At 36.8% G+C, this 19,020-nt stretch overlaps 1 protein-coding gene across 10 annotated transcripts in view; it reads right to left on the bottom strand.

Annotated features, from left to right (window-relative positions):
• LINGO2 (leucine rich repeat and Ig domain containing 2) overlaps positions 1-19,020 on the bottom strand; it is a 1,156,543-nt gene that overhangs the window by 392,571 nt on the left and 744,952 nt on the right. The window contains exon 1 of one of the 10 annotated variants that reach the window (XM_060609544.2): positions 12,462-12,544. The exons of the other annotated variants lie outside the window; for them this stretch is intronic. The gene's annotated coding sequence lies outside the window, so the exon portion shown is untranslated. Of the gene's footprint in view, positions 1-12,461; positions 12,545-19,020 lie in introns of those variants that run through there. 10 annotated transcript variants of the gene reach the window in all.

Here is a 19,020-nt window from a genome sequence, read left to right on the forward strand (position 1 = left end):
TTACAATGGAAAGAGCAGTCTTTGGCTTCAGATGTACCGAGGTTGAATCCCAGAATTCTTACTTATTAGCTGGAAAACACTGGATGAGTTCCATAACTTCTCTGAACCCCAGTTTTCTTATCTATAAAATGAGACTTAGTGAGATTATACACAGATAGTGCCTCACACATACTAGACACAAAATAAATATCAGTTCCATTTCATCTTTAATACTGTTTTAGATTATTAAACTATCTCAGCTAGTGGCATTTATCATCTGTGACATTTAAAATATTAAAGCATTATTAGAACATCTCAAATGTCTAGTATTCAAAGATGTTCTCACATTGAATAATTCACATGGAAAGATTCACATGAGAAAAGTCATTAGGTATGTCTTTGTAAAACAATCACATCAATAAATCACATATTAAGTGGGTTTAGCTAGCCACCTATAGCACATTATGGACATTAATAAGTGTTCATTTATATTAAGGACAAACATAATATCCACAGGGTGAGTCAGCTGAATACCAAGTAAATACATTTTATATTTCCTATGTTGTACCTCAGCAATACTTAGAGCAAAGCCTTGAATCTCACGGGGCTCATTCACACACAGTCTGTAGCTCTTCAATACCTAAAACCCTCATATAGAAATATTGTAATTAAGTTCTACAAGCCACACAGTATATTTAAATGGGAAGTGCTAAAGCATAGTGGCTAATAATACTTGCTCTATTTTTAGATACCCTTGATAGGGCTCTTCAACTTGTTGTGTGATCTTCAACAGGTTACTTGACCCCATGCCTCATTTTCTTGATTGGTAAAATGCGGTGATAATAAACAGCATCTACCTCATACTATGAGGACTGAACGAGAAATTGCTACAATTAAAGCACTTGCTACTTTGGAATCATGATTTTTTCACACCTTTTTCCAAACAAGATTTGTGGGGATTTATGATGTACATGACACTTAGAACAAAAGGGACACAAAGAATAGGAACGCTACTGTAGAAGGTGGTGGTAGTGGAGGCGGGCTCTTCTACTCTGCCATAGAGCTGATCTGCCTCAAGACTGATCCAGAGCCAAGACCCCTGGTTAAAATCCTTCATGTGTACCTCATCACCTATAAGATGAAGCTCATTCACTCTACATGCATTTGAGGCCCTTCGTAGGGTAGCCTCTTGCCTACCTTGCCGGAAGCATTCACCCTTTCATTTTTAAAGTTGAAACACCATAGATCTCTAATCTTTTGTTGTACACATTGATCTTAGATTTTTGCTCTGCCTCTTGTTTTTATATATAGTCCCTTCTCCACCCCGAATGCTTTCTTCTCTCTTCCTTAATTCCCATGAAAGACCTTATTGTATGGGAAGGTTTATGAAAGGAAGTCTGGACTACTTGGAAGAAGGTCTCCAAAAAGGCCAACATATTAAAGGCAGTAGAGACTAAGAGGAAATCAGATTTCTCAGGGGATGCCACCTGGGAAGAAGGTAGTCTGTGCAGAGAATCTCCCAGCAAGTGAAGTCTTTAACATAGATAGGAATTTGGAGGTGAATGAAAAAAAGAGGGGTTTGTCACCTCCCAGCCCCAACCACTAAATTAATGTTGAATGTTGATTTATGCTAATTATACTTAGTAATGTAATTCTCTGTAAGAGCATCTGTACAATATTTCAGATATTCCCAGAGGTGCTTAGAGACAGAGGCAGTAAGTCAACCAGATAATATTGTGTGAAATTAATTAAACAGTGACTTTAATATAAGGGAGCTCTGAATTGGAAAATACATCTGTTGCATATAAGCATTTTCTTCCACCAACACCTGTGGTGCTTAGGTTTGCCTAGCATTCTTGTGGTAAAAGATTTTGGAGTAGAAAAAGTTACAATCTTATCCTAATGCATAAAATAAGGTAAAATGGATTGAGGGCAGAATTACACCTATGAAAATTCTTTTATACATTTTCATATGCACTAAAATAAAACGCTATACAATATAACATAGAAATTTGCACATATTGAATTAGTGATAAAGAGTACTATACTCCTTATTTATATTTTAAACTGTGGGTAGATAATTTCAAAGCTGTATTCAGATAATTTTTTTAATTTGGTACTTTTTAATAATGTAATAAGGAAATCTATCATCAAAACAACAATTAGAAAACTGACAGCATGGTCCTACTCAGCCCCAAACAAATGATCCCCCTCAAGCAAAAAAAAGCAATCAGAATTCTACATTCATTATTCTCTTCCTTCCATTTTTCATAGTGTCGTATCTATAGGCATTTTTATAAAAAGGAATATATATATATATGTATATATATATATATATATATATGTATATATGCAAATTCACTTATAATGTTTTCAATTTTAAAAAGTAAATATCTTATATTTAATTACATGGGCTTTTTTTCAGTTAGCATTTTATTGTAGTTATTGATATATTTGGATCTACTTCTACATTTTCATTTACTTCAGTTTGACATTCTGTTCTATACTTAAAAAAATTATTTTTTAATGTTTATTTTTTTGAGTGAGAGAGAGACAGAGTGTGAGCAGGGGAAGGGTACAGAGAGAGGGAGACACAGAATCTGAAGCAGGCTCCAGGCTCTGAGCTGTCAGAACAGAGCCCGACACGGGGCTTGAACTCTTGAACTGTGAGATCATGACCTGAGCTGAAGTTGGATGTGTAACCGACTGAGCCAACCAGGTGCCCCTGTTCTATACTTTTTAAAATAATAATCATCTCCCTTTATTTTTTCCATTCGTTTTAAAACAAACACGTCACATTCATTGAATTCCACTCCTCAAAACACATCTTCTGTAGACTTTTAATTTTGTATTAGTTTAGATATATTTTATCTTTTTCTTTGCTCTTAGCATTTGACAAAGCATAAAATATATATTTTTTAATGTTTATTTATTTTTGATAAGAGACAGACTGCAAGCTGGGGAGGGGCAGAGAGAGAGGGAGACACAGATATGAAGCAGGCTCCAGGCACCAAACTGTCCAGCACAGAGCCCCATGTGGGGCTCGAACCCATGAACCATGAGATCGTGACCTAAGCTGAAGTCAGATGCTTAACCAACTGACCCACCCAGGTGCCCCAAGAATAAAATATTTTTTAAAACACCACATATTTATTACAATATCTTCGAAGACTTCTCTATCTTCTTATTTAAATATTTTATCCAAATTCTTCCCAGTGTGGATCTTTGGCAAGTTTCATAGGCTCTGTATATAATAAAGTAGGCTATCTTCTCACATTTAAATAACAGCTAGATATCAGGTCTTAAGTGCTTTTAATACTTGAAAAGCATTCCACTGTTTTCTTGTATCCAACATTGTAGTTGAAAAATCTGGTATTAGTCTGATTCTTGTTTTCTTTCTTTTTTTTTTTTTAATTTAATGTTTTCATTTTAATTCCAGTATAGTTAACATACAGTGCTATAATAGTTTCAGGTATACAATATCATGATTCAACAATTCTATACATTACTCAGTGTCGTAATGAGTGTATTTTTTTAAGGATAACTGCATTCTTAATCCACATCACCTATATCTCCTATCTCCACCCATCTCTCCTCCCCTATAGTGAAGAGTCTGTTTCTTGGTTTGCCTCTCTCTCCTCATGTTTTTCCTTTGCTGTTTGTCTTGTTTCTTAAGTTCCACACATGAATGACATCATAGGGTATTTGCCTGTCTCTGGCTTCTTTTGCTTAGCATTATATTCTCTTCTTCCATCTATGTTGTTGCAAATGGCAAGATTTCATTATTTTTAATGGTTGAATAACATTCCATTGTATATATGTATGTATGTATAACACATCTTCTTTATCCATCTATAGATGGACACTTGGACTGCTTCTATAATTTACTATTGTAAATAATTTTGCAAGAAACATAGGGGCACATGTATCCCTTTGAATTAGTGTTTTTGTATTTTGTAGGTAAATTCCTAGTAGTGCAATTACTGAATCACAGAGTAGTTCCATTTTTAACTTTCTGAGGAAACTTCACTGTTTTCCACAGTGGCTGAACCAGTTTGCACTCTCACCAATAGTTCATGAGAGTCCCTATTTCTCCACGTCCTCGCCAACACTTGTTTCTTTTGATTTTGATTCTGTCAGAACGTTTAGACATTCTGACAGATGTGAGGTGATATCTCATTGTGATTTTGATTGGCATTTCCTTGATGATAAGTGATGTTGAGCATCTTTTAATGTGTCTGTGGCCATGTGTAAGTCTTCTTTAGAGAAATGTCTGTTCGTGTGTTCTGCCCATTTTTAATTGGATTATTTGTTTTTTGCGTGTTGAGTTGTATAAGTTCTTTATATATTTTGGATACTAACCTTTTACCAGAGATATCATTTGCAAATGTCTTCTCCCATTTAGTAGTTTGTCTTTTAGTTTTGTTGACTGTTTCCTTTACTGTGCAGGAGCTTTTCATTCTGATGTAGCCCCAATAGTTTATTTTTGCTTTTGTTTCCCTTGCCTGAGGAAACATATCTAGAAAGAAGTTGCTACGTTCATAATCAAAACAGTATGTTTCTTGTTTCCTTGATGTGATCTACTTCCTCGTATTCATTCTTTCATTCTATTAATATTTACTAAATCCCTACTATGTAATGCACTAAGTTAAGCAACTGAGGCATAGGAGTAGACAAGATGCTTAGCCACACATTCTTGAACGTTGCCTTCGCGTGGCATGCAGTTAACATGGGCACACATGTTTTTAAGGCCAATTTTAATGGAAGCGTTACCTTCCTTTCATGATCTTAAAGACTTATGCTCAAAATCTCTATACCTATACTATTTGCTTCACCTGATTTGGTACTCCCAGCTCCAAGTTCCTGCTAAATTGTAATTAACCTCACCTGAAGTGATTTAAAATTCACTTGATTTACCTAGACAAGATTTCTCTTTGTCATAGCTTTTGAAAAGTTATGCAGAAGTAAATTCACACAGAGGTTAATTTTATATAAGAAGAACTCATAATTGAAGGTTAGCAGGGAGGAATTGCTATATTCAACTTCATGTCTCTACCCTGAATTGAGAAAAGTAGAGAAGGCACAAATACTGTTACGCTTCATAATGCTGTTTTCCTCTTTCTAGACAAATAAAATTAGGCTTTGTGGCTGGGAAGAAGTTCTATGCAGCTTAGGGAAAATTATGAAGCAGAAGGAAATGAAGTGAACCAAAGATAAATATTCAAAATATAATCTTGCCCTGGAAGTCTCAAATGTACTAAATCCTCTATGAATTGCGTTTCTTTCCACAAAAAAAATAGGATATGCTCATAGACAAATATATATGCATGAGTTTCATTAGTATACCTTTCTGGATAACCACAGCAAGGCACAGCCATAGACTCCGAGAAGCCAAAAGAAAATAAACCCAGACAGGAAAGAGGGATGACAGTTAGGGTTTATTAGGGAAACCTGTATATCCTTGGAAGCTGTGTGGACTTTAGTTTTAATGGCATAATAGATTTCAACATATATTTTCATACAGAATGTCAATAATAAAATACTACAGCTTTGGGCCTTCTGGGAACTCAATCATGATAGCAGCTAATTGCCTTTGAGAGGAATATCAACAAGCATGAAGTGTCTCTTCTTCCAATTAAGGTAGACTTACTAGTGGAAACCTTGCACATAACACATAGCCTACCTGACATATATCCCTCTGCCTGCTTGAGGAGCACCTGTTAGCAAAGATTTTATCACATATGTTATAGTTCTCTTATTTATTTAATTTTTAAATGTTTATTTATTTTTTAGAGAGAGAGACAGAGTGTGAGTGGGGGAGAGGCAGAGAGAGAGAGGGAGAAACAGAATCTAAAGCAGACTCCAGGCTCTGAGCTTTCAGCACAGAGCCCAATGTGGGGCTTGAACTCACCAACCATGAGATCACGACCTGAGCTGAAGACGCTTAACCTACTGAGCCACCCAGGGGTCCCTGTGCTTCTCTTTTTTAAAGGGGAAGGACATACAGTGTTCTTATAGAGATCAGGGACTGCCCAAGTTCATTGTGCAGAATTTGTCTGTGCCCTTTGACACTGTGGCACACGACAGAGGCCAGTCTTCTAGTTAGCACCTTCATTTGCTGCTAAAAGACACTAACTACCCGAGAAAGAGGAACTTGCATATGTATGTGTATATTCACTTCCTTTTCTTTTGCTTTATGTTTCCCTAATACTGTACATATCCTCTTCCAACTCATGGCAACTGCAAAAATATATTTTAAATAATTACAAAAGAAGATCAAACAAACATACATACTAGTGAATAATTCTAAAACTAAAGGAAACTTTTGTATTGGTCAATGTCATTTCAATAGAGATAATAAGGTCTATAAATCTAAGAAATACTACACCTTCAACTAATAAAAGGTAGATACTTTCAATGTACCTTGTATGCTATATGAGAAGTTCAGTCACACAGTCTTCAATATGGGGCTTCTAATTTTAAAAACAAACTACTCTAGATAGTTTCTTTATAAGGTAAGGGTTTCTTAGAATAACTTGTGAGTGTGAATACATGAGAAAAATCATTAACAAAATAACTATTTTTATTTCAGCCAAAATAAAGGGAAACATAACATTTTCGTATTTTATATGGAAACAAAAAGGATATCACACATTTTAAGTCTACAGAGCTTACACAGTTTTAAAAAACAGGTATTGAAAACACAATAAGAATGCTTATAGGGGCACCTGGGTGGCTCAGTGGGTTAAGTGTCCGATTCTTAGTCTCGGCTCAGGTCGTGATGTGGTGGTTCATGGGTTCAAGCCATGCATCAGGCTCTGTGTTGACAATGGGAAGCCTGATTGGGATTATCTCTCTGCCCCAGTCCCTTGCCCCTCAAAATAAATAAATTAACTTAAAAAAAAAGAATTTGTATAAACATTGTGTTGGGGTAAAGAATTACAATATAGTGAGCACTGTGTACCTTCCACCTGGTGTAAGTAATAGACGATTCCCATTAATTGAAGGACCTCACAGGTCCATTGCTGATACCAGCTACTACCCCTCCCACCTCCAAAGATAAATTGGTTCACCAAATTTAGTGATCATTGCCTCACTGTTCTTCATAGCTTTACCACACTAGTTACTACCCTGAAACATAACATCCTACTTTGCATACTTCCAAGTTCATGTAACTAGATTTGCTTTTTTCCTGTCAGTGTTTTGTCATTAAGATAGATTCATGTTGTTTTGTGCAGCTGTAGCTTATTCACTCTTGTTGTAGAGTATTACATTATGTGAGTATACCACATTTTTTCCCTTCATTCCACTGTTGATAGGCATTTGGAATTTTCCTAGCATTTCGCTATTATAAACATTGCTGCTGTTAACATTCATGCATGTGTCTTCTGGCTCAGGAGCCCTGAGACACAGAAGCAATAGTTTTTCATAGGTTTACAGCTAGGAGTGGTATTGCTGAGCAACAGGGTATGCATATGTTCAGCTTTATTATAGTAGGCTAAACTGCTTTCCAAATCTGTTTCTTTGAAATGTGGACTTCAAAAATTTTGTTTCCTTGCTAAGCCTTAATATTATGACTTTTTTTAAGTTTATTTATTTATTTTGAGAGAAAGGGAGAGAGAGCAGGGGAGAGGGAGAGAGAGAGAATCCCAAGCAGGCTTTCTGCTGTCAGCACAGAGCCAGATGTGGGACTTGATCTCACAAACCATGAGATCATGACTTGAGCTGAAATCAAGAGTTGGACACTTAACCAACTGAGCCACCCAGGTGCCCCAATGTTGTAAGAGTTTTAATTTTTTCAAATTCTGTATCTCACTCTTGATTTTATTTTATTTTTTATTTTATTTTTTTTAAATTTTATGTTTATTTAGTTTTTGAGAGAGAGAAAGAGACAGAGCATGAGGGGCAGAGGGGCAGAGAGAGAAGGAGACACAGAATCAGAAGCAGGCTCCAGGTTCTGAGCTGTCAGCACAGAACCCAATGCAGGGCTTGAACTCACAGACCATGAGATCATGGCCTGGGCCAGAGTCAGGTGCTCACCCGACTGAGCCACCAGGCTCCCCATCACTCTTGATTTTAATGTATATTTCTCTGGTTTTTAATGAGGCTGATGATACATGGTTTCTCATCTGTGATATGCCTGTTGAAGGTATTTCTTGTGTATTTTGTGATCTTTGACTCTGAGCTTATTTTTCCTTGAAGCTTTACCTGTGGAAATCTTTTATGCCTGAGCCAAATGTGGATTCACTCAAACATAATTTGCCTTTTCTCCTGCTACTGATTTAGAAGTTTTATCAAGATGCAAAAACTTAAAACTAAACATTTGGCTTGAGAGTTTGTTTGGATCCCCCAAGTAGAATGAATTCAGGCTGTAAACCATACATGAGGGCTTACTGTGGTTACTCAAATTCTTGGGATTTTTTTTCTCTTCACTCAATGTCAAGATTCAAGGAAGACAATGATTCTTGCCATTTCTTGGGGTGTAGATGGCTTATTGGTAATTTACCTTAAAACAAAGGTACAACCCTTTACATTCCCAGCTTTTCTGGGGCATGACAAGGCACAGTGACGTCACTCTCACTCCCCATGACCTGTAAACATCACTACCCCAACTTCTGCCCCATTTCCTAGAGGGTTCAATAGTCAGCCCCAATGCATCATCTGGCAAGGAACCTAGTCGTCTCCCTAGAGAACATGGAAACCAAGCATCTCAGCTTCACACACACACACAGACACACAGACACACAGACACACAGACACACAGACACACACACACACACACACACACACACACACACACACTGAAACCTTACTGTGATCAATGAATCTGGAATTTTGCAATTGGAAAAATCTAGAAACCATTTTAAATTCACAGACATCTAAGATTTTATTGTGTCATTGAATAGTGCTTTTATTTTGAACTGCATATGGAAGGCACATACATTTCCAAGTTTAGAGGAAATGAAATCTTAATCTAGCCCTGGCATCATGTCCCACATTCCATAATCCCCTTTCTCTTGCCCTATGTCAAGGTCTGGATCATTGCTAAACTGCCCTGAGTTAATTTGCTAAACTACATGGAAAATATTTTTGTGGTCTGGAAAAATTATGTCTTTTTGTAACTGAGCAATCTATTTCCTATTTTTATTTGATTCAAATTCAATTTTTATAGCTTGATGAGCCATTTTCCTAACAATAGTTAACATTTTTTTTGAGTGTCTATCTGCCAGACTATATGTTAGTGTGTTTCATCTATTTAGCAAATGCTTGCAACTCTTCCTGATGGCCCAAGGTTGCCTGGCTAGTAAATGCCTGAGGTGTATTCTACATCATCAGGTCACTGCTTCCACACTGACTCTCTACAACACTGCTATGCATTGTGAGCAAGTAGCCTCCCCATTGTTCAAATCCAGCAGGTGACTGCAAAATTAAACTATTTCTTTCGGCACAGATTCTGAATTGTTTGGCGAATAACAATGAAAGAACACTTTATTGTAAACTCTTAATTCACATCCATGCATATGGATGTTTACCCTGAAGCTATGTATTATTTAATAATTATCTGGTTAAATCACTTTATGTATCAATCTATTAAGTACAGAATTGCTGATATTTCTAGCTTTCATGTTATGAACAGCTTCCATTGTTCTCCTGCTATTAAAATGTTGACATATGCACACAAAATAGAAAAAGGTTTCCTTTGAATGCCACATAAATGCACAATTAAAAAAGAAGCCTTCAGAAAGGAGTTTGTGATCACAGCCCACTAGACCTTGATATATACATACATGTCTGCCATCTCCTAAACCTGCCTGTGTTCCAGTTTCCTGTAAAATGGGGAGAAGACACATTTAACTTCTCTCAGGTAGAAACGATTTAATGAAGACATGAATGCAAAGCAATTTGGTTTCTTCAGAGCTAAGAATTTTATAAACAAAAGGCATTATCATGATGCTCTTGTTATTATTCACTTGTGCTATAAAAGCCTCTCAAATGCAGCCAAAGTATGAAAAAAATCCAACCACATCGTTGAAAAAGCTTTTATCTTCTTTGCCCTTCTATCTTAGAAGCATTAGTTTAAAAAATGTCTGATGTACTTGACAAGTCAGAAAGAACTATTGTTACAGATGGAAAAGTAATCTATATACAGGTACTGATCCAACAATATGACTGCCAGATATGTAAAATCACTAAAACATAGATGCAGGTAATTGTCAGAATAATTCTGATTCACCTTTAGTTTGCTTGCTTATTGACCCCTTAACTTAAATCGTTTTTTTTTTCCAAATCAACTTTATGTTGGTATAATTTATGCACAGTACAATTCACACAGTGTAACTGTAAAATCAATGAACTGTGACAGATTTGTAAATCCAAATAATCACTACCACATGGATCAAGATATAGGATATTTTTATCTCATCAGAAAGTTCTCTCGTGCTTCTTTGCATAGATGCAGTTTTAACTCATTAGAAATTAGATCTTATATTTATGTGGATAGTATTATCTTGGATTAAAAAATCCAGTGCCTAAATTCCTGCCTAAGGGATGGGGGGTGGGGGTGAAACAGCTGGAATCAGCAGTTTTTCTACTATTTATGGACTACCATTTCCTCAGAAAGGCCTTCTCCATCTAAATTTTTTTAATGCTTATTTATTTATTTTTGACAGAGAGAGAGAGAGAGAGAGAGAGAGAGAGAATGAGTGGGGGAGGGACAGAGAGAGAGAGGGAGACACAGAATCTGAAGCAGGCTTCAGGCTTTGAGCTGTCAGCACAGAGCCCAAAATGGGGCTCAAACTTATGGACTGCGAGATCATGACCTGAGCCGAAGTCGGATGCTCAACCAACTGAGCCGCCCAGGTGCCCAGGCTTTCTCCATCTAAAGGCTTTTTTATTGTTTCTTGTCATACCCTGTCCTTTTCCGTTATTCCTTTTATCATAATTTGTAATTACATATTTATTGGTGTGTGTCTGTGTGCATGTGCATGACTATGTATGTGTGTATGAGTATACGTGTATTTATTTAATGTTTATATCACCCACTAGACCTAAGACTTTCCACAAGTAGGGATCATATATATAGTTTTTCTATTGCTTATATGTTGTTAATGACTGACACTCTTCTGGCACATAGAGGTACTCAATAATTATCTCTGAATATACCATTACATAGCTGATTCATGTATACATTTATTAAGTGCCTACTATAGGCAAGGGGACTGCATTGTACTGAAGAGTTAAAGGTGGAAAAGAATGCACAATAAGGAGAAGCTACTTTTGTCAAATCCATGATTATGTTTCTAAAAACTAACACCTCGGTTATTACCATGTTTAGTCAATTAAGATATATGCTCTTTTAATTAGGATCCAGTTGACAACATGTATGAGGGAAGAAGGGCTACTCTTTGAGAGAGAGTCATGCTGTACATTCAACACATTTCGGAAAAGACTGGCTTTGGCTTCAGACACTCCTGGGTCCTATCTGTGCTATTCACTAGCTGTTAGTCCAGTTATGAGTCACATCATCTCTCTGACCTATGACTTCCGCATTTTTAGAGTGGAGATAATAATAGTTCTAGCCTCATATGGATGGTGTGAGGTTAAATTATTTGTCAATCGTATGTTACCTGAAAGGGAGAAGACAATTGATAGCCAATGCGAGGATGAAGCATAAATGCTGGTGTCAGAAAACCAGAGTTTCAAATCTTAGTCCTACTGAGGACGTAGTCCTCTGTTTGAACCAGAGTTCAAATCTTAGTCCTACTGTGGGCAAGAACTGTGACCTTGGCTAAAGTAACCTCTCATGCCTCAATTTCATCATCTCTAAAAATAGCAATAGTCACAGTCACTTTATAGGATTGATGTGAAATGACTTAATGTTTAGAAAATGCCCTGATACAGACAGACACCTAGTAGGAGCTCAGTAAATGGGAGTTAACACAACTACTCTCATTATCACCATTAAGCTCTCACTGTATGCATGGTACCAGGTACTAATTAGTACCATGACATGTATTAATTTGAAAATATTTCAAGTGACCACAGATATGCCTAAGCGAAGAAAATGTAATTAGTCAAAACTGTATTCCCTAAAGGTGCATTTGAGAATCAAATACAAAATTCTATAGTGAATTATTGTTTATTAATTCAGAGCAGAATATCAATGCAATGGAATGAGTGCAACTGTATTCAAAGGGAAAAACTGTTGATTTCACTATTAGAATTTGAATGAGTAGTTTAACAAATTATCTCTTTCATCTCTGTAGGTAGGCAATACTCACCCAAAGAGCAAGATTGTGAATGGTATTGAGGGTGAATATATAATGGGACAAATCTTAATTTTTAAGACAACCTGTGTGGAAGACATTTGACTGATAAATTGTACATAAAAAAGTCTCAGATTAAAATCTTGCCTGAAATTAAGAGGCAAGCTTGTAGCCGAATTAACATTTGAATTCTAGACTATCTATTCCAGTGTTTACCTTGTTTTATGGAGTATTTCTTCTACCAGTGCTGCATCTGCAGCACTGTTACCCTGCAGCACAGGGTACAGGTACCCTTCTAGGCACTGGGCACACAACAATGAACAAAGCACAACTATTACCCTCATGCAGTTCACATTCAGGATAAGAAGAACAATATCTAGTAGAGCACACTTTCTCTCTATTACCTCATTTAGTCCTTACAGTCCTCTGGGAGCTCAACAGGGCAAATGACATCTCCATTTCATAGGTAAAGAAACTGAGGTTAAAAGTAAGTTACTAGGGGCACCTGGGTGGTTCAGTGGGTTAAGCATCTGACTTCGGCAGGTATGTTCTCACGGTTTGTGAGTTCCAGCCCGGTGTTGGGCTCTGGGCGGACAGCTCAGAGCCTGTTTCGGGTTCTGTGTCTCCCTCTCTCTCTGCTCCTCCCCCACTCGTGCTCTGTCTCTGTCTCTCTCTCTCTCTCTCTCAAAAATAAACATTAAAAATTTTTTTTTTAAAAATGTAGGTTACTAAACTAGCAAAGCAAACAGCCAGGACTAGAGCCTGTATCTTCCGGCTCCAGATCTAGTAGTGTCTTGCTGATTGACAAATCCATGAAAACTGCAAATTTTACCCTTAAGGTAGAGGAGGCGTAATCATATTGACAGCAATAGAGTGAAATACAAGGCAAGAACAAATATTTATCCTTAAGATAAGGATAGGGAACGGTGGTTGGTAACAAAAGACAGATAAAGAGCTGAAGAGTGGGATGCAAGATCAATTGTCAGATGCTGACCCAGAGCCTTACCATGTGGAACACATCAGAGTGACTTCCAGCCTTCACCAATTCCATCTCTCTGATGACTTTCTTATGAGGCTACTGTGTCCCAGTGTAACAGGGCAAGCCAGAGGTGCCAATTAGCAGTCATTCCCATAGCCCAAGCAACCATCAAATAATGACTAATGGGAGTTGGCATATCCTTACCATTTGCCCCTTAGGTGGGATAACTGTGAGGAAGGGGTTCCCACACTGCCTGTTGGAATGCCCCATGAGGATTCAACTCCAGTTATCAGGATGGCTAAGTCAGTTGATATATCCTTTACTGCTTCCTGTCTTTTCCTTGTCTCACTCCCCAATCTCTTACCAATGATTCTTGGGACTAACTCCAAATAAATTCCCTACAGTAAAATCTTCGAGCCACATTTTCTGGGGGAAATCAAGACTAAGGCACAGGTTGATTTGCCAAAGTAAGAGTACCCAGCCAGTAGCTTTAGAATTAATGGGTCCATGTCAAAGCCATATCTGATATATCCAAAAATCTCTTGCAAATGGAATGTTTCACTCTGAACAGAGTGTATGCACCATTGTCTGTCGGGCCTTTTGTCTTTAAGGGCTTCACTGTAAGCATTCTCCAAATATGAATGCTCCCAGGGATATGTAATGTAGTGTTTGCTTACAAGTCGAATGGGAATTGTGTCTTCATTAACAAAACAGAATCAGATCACAGTTAAGGCTTGTCCCTCCTTTCTTCATTGCCCTCACCACAAATGTTTTCTGTCCACCTCTTCCTATATTCCTGCCTTTCTCCTTCATTTCCTCCCTCATTTTCTTCCTTTCTTCCTTTATCCCTAAAGTATATATAATCTTACGAAAATCATAGCCTTTTTGGAAGAAGATTTTTTTAGTTAAGAAGGTAGGCAGATACAAGAAAGCTGATGAACATCATCTTTCCTCTCTCGATGTCTTCTGCTTTCTAAACCTCTCAGAAGATTTGTGGAGGTAGGTAGAAGTACCAAGTAAGAAAAAAATTATTAGTATTGAGCTATACCTAGAGCTCTTTTTTATTACCCAATACAATATGCATAGATTCTTATTAAGAAAGAAAATCCTCAGTGAAGCAAATAATCCATTTCATTTTCCAAATGAGCACAGTGTAGCTAAAAGAAAGAACAGAATTAACAATAGAATTCGCAGTCCAAACCCCTTGTCATTTCCTTCCTTAGGAAAATGAACACAGGTGGAGAATGTATTACTTTCATTATAAGGTAGAAAAACTAAACTTGCCCGTCTTTTTGTATTTAACTCCCAATTGGCATAGAGCCATTGCTGTCTCATTCATTAGATTATCAGAGCTCAAACAACCACCTACCTATCTTTGCACTTGGGAACAGAACACACTTTTTTATTTTATTAAAAACAGAATCATTGGTATAAGAAACAATACTAACATGTACTTCATAAAGTCAGTCCTGGCCCATCATCATAAATAACTGCCCACATGTAGCAAACAGATGAAAGCCCTTTCATTCTATTCCTTGAGGTAAGTTCTATAATCACAAAATAAACCAGGTCAATTATGTGCTCCTTAGAAACAAAAGACATAACAAAAGTAAAATACGCAAATAATTTATTAATGGCAAACTTTATCAATTAAATTTCATGTGAGGTGTGCTGGAAAATATGATTTTATTAATTGCAATATTACCTCAAATTGGAATTCTTTCTCTTTTTCAATGCCAATGTATTAGAAAACTACAAGAAAAAAAATGGTTTCACTGCCAAGAAAGTGGATTATGTTACATGAAGTATATTTCAAAAGTATTTCAACTGTTATATTGAAGTAAAGACCAAACAAAGACATGGAAGTAAAGCCATCTCTAAATAACAGAAGTGAAATAAAACTTGGGTCCTGGCTGCTCACAGTGGGAAGCCAGTCTCCTGAGTATATGTCAGCATGACAGGAGACATACCAAGTCAATGGACAAAACTGGATCATGCCCTGGGACGTCAATGTTACTCAGTGGCAAGTAACTTAGAGTACCATTTACTGTTTAACACACACACACACACACACACGAAATAACATACATTTAGTATTTATGTTAAGGCACACTCACTCTACTTTTGATACTATTTTCTCTATTGTTATGGTAAATGAGGCTACAGTAAACTCAAAGTCATAGAAATGGTGTAAATTTGAATGCAAACCTTTTAAAACTTCTTAAGATAAAATATTACCATTCAGGTAAGTTTTGTAATTACAGTTGGTCTGTTTGGGCTCTTGCCCAAACTTCTGGAGGGCAAGCTCACTGCTCTGGCCTTAAGAAGTGTTTTAGAAAAAACGGAAAAGAACTTATTGAGCTTGGTTATTAGTGACTGCAAGAATTTCATCATACTTTTGCTCTTTGCATGTAAAAAGTTAACATTAGACCTAAAATTGGGCCCTTTGGTCTTCAATATTTAGATTTGTGTCATAAAGCCAGAAATGTGTTCTGCATCAGATTCCACTTCACTTGTCTCAGGCAAAACATATATTAAAATTTTGATTAAGTTAAATTAAGTGTCCATTGGGCAGCAGGAGACTGAGGGGAAGGGTCAGTTAACTACCATAACTCACACCGAACGTTGGGTTACATAATAGAAAAGTGGGAATCCCTTCCAACAGGTATGTGGCACCTCACTTCTGAGACTCATTTCCTTCCTCTCTGCAAAATGTGATAGATTGACTATTCATTCAAAAGACACTTACATAGAGATTACTGGCTGCCAATGGCTATTCTTAGCAGTTTGCATGCATTGACACATTTAATCTTATGGCAAAGATCTGAGTTACAAGTGCCATGAATAATATGCAAACTAAATCCAACTAAGGAAATAGAGGTAGATGGGAGTTGGTTGTTTTAGATAACCTGGTCAGGATATGTAATTTTTTTTTCATATATTATGTATTATATTGGGAATTGGCTGTTTATATAGGAGTAACATCTGAGTTATCCTGTCTAAAGTAAGGGACCATCCATGTAACTGTCTAGGAGAACACTGCTTCAGGCAGACAGACCAGCAAGTACAGAGACTCAGGCAGAAATATTCTTGAGGTGCAGGGAACTAGCAAGTTGGTCAGCTTTCCAGAGGGAAGCTAGCACAAAGACTAGCTGGCAGAGACTAGAGGAGCAGGTGAGATCAGAGAGGAAAAGAGTTTTGGTTTACTCCATATGTGGTGGAAAACGAAAATGACTCACCACCAGCCTTTCTAACCTAGCCTATTCCTTTACTTGATCATGATAAGAATTTACATATATAATTTTTTTAATGTTTTTATTTATTTTTGAGACAGAGACAGACAGAGCATGAGCAGGGGAGGGGCAGAGAGAGAGGGAGACACAGAATCCAAAGCAGACTCCAGGCTCTGAGCTGTCAGCACAAAGCCCGATGTGGGGCTCGAACTCACGGACTGTGAGATCATGACCTGAGCCGGAGTCGGACGTTCAACCGACTGAGCCACCCAGGTGCCCCACATATATAATTTTTTAAACAATTTTTAACAATGCCCTGAATCTTTTACCTTTTTTTATACATTCTTTTCAGGAATGTCTGTCTCTCCAGCAACCCTGTAAATACATCCTTCCTCATAAGCCTAGACTTAATTTTCTAAGAAGAATTCTATCATTTGGCATCTAGTGAGTTTTTATAATATGCATAATTCAAATAACTTCTATGGAAGAGGCAGCAAAGGTAGAATAGAAGCCAGAGTTTTCAAGATCTTCTTGGGACAAAAAGATTTATAAAATTAAAAACTTCAGATCTGTGTAATACAGTATATAAGTCTACCATGGAGGATATGACCACATTAGCTAATTTAAACCATGGGAACATTACACACTGCATTACTTAGAACAGCTTCAACATTTAATAGATATGATGCTCTGTAGTATACTGTATGTGCTAGCTCATGTTGTCTTAAATTTTTTTTCCTAAGGAAAAAGATAAAGAGTATAGATTGTGTCTTGTCACAAAACTGGATTCTAATCCCACCCCCAGGGTCATTTCTTCTGATAGACACTAAAGTCAAAGGGTCGAGGACCAAAGGTGTTTAAAACCAGAAAAAAAGAAAGAAAGAAAGAAAGAAAGAAAGAAAGAAAGAAAGAAAGAAAGAAAGGAAGATTGGTCCAATAAAAAAAAAAAAACAACAAAATAATAAGTATTTAATACAGTGTCTCCAACATGTATTATCCTTGCTTCCATAATTATTAAATTTAATACTCATAAAAATTATATTTGAAAATAAAGTTGGTGGTAATTCCCAAGTATGCCCCAAATTGCTGAGAAATCACAGCCAATCATTAGTTAAGTAGAATATTTATAAAAAAAATAATTTCAAAAATAAGCTTGAAAAATCCTTTTTTAAAAAAGTATATTTATTTTGAGAGAGACAGCATGAGCAGGGGAGGGGCAGAGAGAGAGGTGGATAGAGAGAGAAATCTAAGTAAGCTTTACACTGTCAGCATGGAGCCTGACGTGGGACTCAAACTCATGAACCGTAAGATCATGACCTGAGTCAAAACCAAGAGTCAGGCGCTAAACTGAATGAGCCACCCAGGTGCCCCAAACTTGAAAAACCTTTAAATTTTTTATGGGAAAAGTATATTTAATGTGAGAGGTGAATGTATTTTACTTTGCATGCTGTAATGCAGATGAGTCCTTCCAAATGGGGAGTGCTGGGACCCGTTCCCTTCCAAAGCAGCTCTACCTGGCCCTGACTTTGTAGCTGGTGAGCCTAGAGGTGTCACTTCTCAGAGCCTCTTTTTTTTTTCTTACTACACAATAGAAAACAGAATACTTGCCTTGTTAGATGATTCTGAAAAATAGAAAAAAGACATGCAAATTACTTGAATTTATGTCAGACGCCTAGCAGAACACTCAATAATAACTGGTTGCTATTATTAATTATTATTATTATTATTACTATCATTATTATCCTCATCAATCATTATCTATGTCTGTTTTAAGTGAGTTTGCCTTAAGGTTCCCATGAAAGCTGTCATCTCATCAAACTGTATCCTTTATACCCCTTCACGGCATGGAGTGCTGCCATACATGTACTTGTTCCAAAAGGCTTTAATAAATGACATTTAAATTGAGGGACGAAAGTCATAAGTTGGGAAGAATAGAAAATTATTATTGGAGTTAAATTGGCACATTAAAAGAAAGCTACCATAAATGCCAGGTTGGGGGCTGAAACAAAAAGTCAGTCGGTGTTGTGATTATCCATAGGAGCTGGAAGGGGAATATTTGCATGCCCCATGCTGTGTGGAGGTAAGGCTATTTTACTCCACAGCTTATTACAGGATTGGTGATATATACAGGGACTGTGTTATCTGGCTCACTACATGGACTTAGAAAGCATTTAATAAATGAATGGATTTTATTACCTGCAAAGAACTAATGATAATTTAATATCCAAATCCATTCATTTTACTTTCTAGCATAAGCTTAGCAGATACCCTTTTCTTAATCTTGTTATAAATAAATCTTTCTGTAGTCATTTCCTTTCTTTGGTTCTCCTTTCCAGAAATCTTGCTTAAATAATTTGATTTGGAGTTAGAGCTGGCCTAGGTATAGTTTGGCTAAAATGTAAAATAATTTGTTAGTAGGGATTAAACTGTATTCAGAAAAGAGTTAAGCTATAAAGATAGAAAGAAAATGTAGCATTTTGAATATGCAGTTGGGGCCAGCAAACTATTCTTGTAAAACCTGGAAGCATGCTGAGAAGTAGAAATCCCTGCTATTAGCTTCTTA

Source organism: Panthera onca, chromosome D4 (genome assembly GCF_046562875.1).
Source record: "Panthera onca isolate mPanOnc1 chromosome D4, mPanOnc1 haplotype 2, whole genome shotgun sequence".
NCBI classification, from domain to species: Eukaryota; Metazoa; Chordata; class Mammalia; order Carnivora; family Felidae; genus Panthera; species Panthera onca.